The sequence below is a fragment of the Sorghum bicolor genome, chromosome 1 (genome assembly GCF_000003195.3).
Source record: "Sorghum bicolor cultivar BTx623 chromosome 1, Sorghum_bicolor_NCBIv3, whole genome shotgun sequence".
NCBI lineage: Eukaryota > Viridiplantae > Streptophyta > Magnoliopsida > Poales > Poaceae > Sorghum > Sorghum bicolor.
Window position 1 is genome coordinate 50,239,515 of NC_012870.2, and position 2,043 is coordinate 50,241,557.

Sequence of the window (2,043 nt, forward strand, 5' to 3'; positions counted from 1 at the left end):
CTTTCAAGTGAATCGGGACCGTCGGATCAAACCGACATTGATCGCATGGTTTTCCTTGATCCTTTAGGTCGGTGGAGCACGATCTAGGAGATTGGTTCTGATTGGCCCCGAGTCCAGGGCGGGCGCCCAATGGGGGAGGGTGGGCGCCCTGCCCCCAAGCTCGTCCGGTCTCCCGTTCGTTCCCGTGGCTTCTGGACTCTTCTATATTAAGGAAAATTGCATGGCACGTAATTATCTCTTTGTAAACATGACATGTGGGCCTTCTCTCTATATTTTCTGATAACCCCCTGCAAAAATAGACAAACACCAAAGGTCGTGGAATTCTGCCAGATAAAACCCTGATTCTAGATGTTTGGTGCATATTGATCCTTTTCCATGTTTAGTTGATGGTTAAATTTAGTACTTAAGGACCGTCAACAAACTCCCCCAAGCTTACCCTCTGCTCGTCCCTGACCAAACAGCTAAACTCAGATGGATCGTTGCTTCGATGTTTTCATTCCTGACAGGTACACATGCTTTCATATAAATTTTTTTTCCAGATTAGAGTGAAGTGTCATGGAGCTTAGTACCTGCCCTTAAGTCTTAAGTAATCGAAAGACAAAATAATGAAGTCAAGCACTATTCCTCCTGTCTATACTTCACCTTTGTTCCAGAGTTTTTCATAAATTTTCAAAAATAAAACTCAGAGTTCCCACCTATGATTCTCTCAAGTCTCTCTATATGTGGTATTTGTGGATCCTTACCAAAAAGTCACTTACCTAAAGCTAATGGAATATTTAAGTGAAGCTCATAGGAGTGAAAAAACAGCTTATACATATGTTGTCTAATCGAGCCATGGATCCAAAGGAACTCAGCATGTAATTAAATCAAGATGTGCATGTGTGGTAAAGTAAATGATAGTAATGGTGGAAATATAAGTGATAATGAAATTTACTTCTCATTGCTCCTCATATTGCTATCTCTCCTCTTCTTTGATCTTTGCTTTGGGAGAACATGGGCTATCTTTTTCTTTTTTTCAGGTGGGTAGTAGACACTCCTAATTCTACTGTCGGACACTTGTCCATTTTTTCCGCTCAAGTGGGCATCTTTGTACCTAATTCTAATCCGGACACTTGTCCATTTTACCTCTCGTCTCACTCTTTTTCTTTCTTTGTTGAGGTTCTGGGCACTTGCCCCTTTTTTATTTCCTCGCATATTTTTGCATAACCCATGCCTCTTCTGCATTGAACCTTTTTAGAGAGAGAGAATAACAACACTTGAGATAGTGAGTGATAATATTATTTTTAGCAATTTTAATGCGCGGTGGTGAATGGTGTAGTGGATGTGTGCAAGTGAATATCTTAATTTAACCACATGAAAAGCTCCTAAGGGTCTACACAGCTCGATCAAACTCAATGTGAATATAGTAAAAGATGTTATAGCAAGTATGGCTGTGGTAGGAAGTTTGTAATGCTAGGATCTCATCATGTGATTTGTAAGTTTTCAAAATAAATCTCCAGAACTTAGTGTAGTAGGAACAAGATAAATAGTAGCTCAAACTTTATATCATGCCTTTCTCTTACCTAGACTTTAGTTTTATGTTTCCCATAGATAGTAATTTTTAGGTTTAGTAATTCCTGGAAGAACTCTAATATAAAAGCTAGGTACTTGTAAGTAAGCAAGCAGAGCAACTGTTCATATTAGAGAAAGATATGAAATAATACCAATCTTTATTAACGAAGATCCGAATCCAGAGCGTAGTGCTCTACTTCTCTAATTCTATCTAATCAATCCTCTAAACTTGAAGGATTAGGGAGTAGCTAATTCTAATTCTCTGTGGGAGAGAAGTTCTAAACCCTAACTTTGATGGCAACCTCTGATAATGATTTCTCCTCACTCCCCCTGGGTGGAGAGGCCTTGATTATATAGTCCATTCAAGTGAATCTGGGCCGTCGGATCAAACTGACATTGATCGCACGGTTTTCCTTGATCCTTTAGGTCGGTGGAGCATGATCCAGGAGATTGGTTCTGATTGGCCCCGAGGCCAGGGTGGGCGCCCAAGGG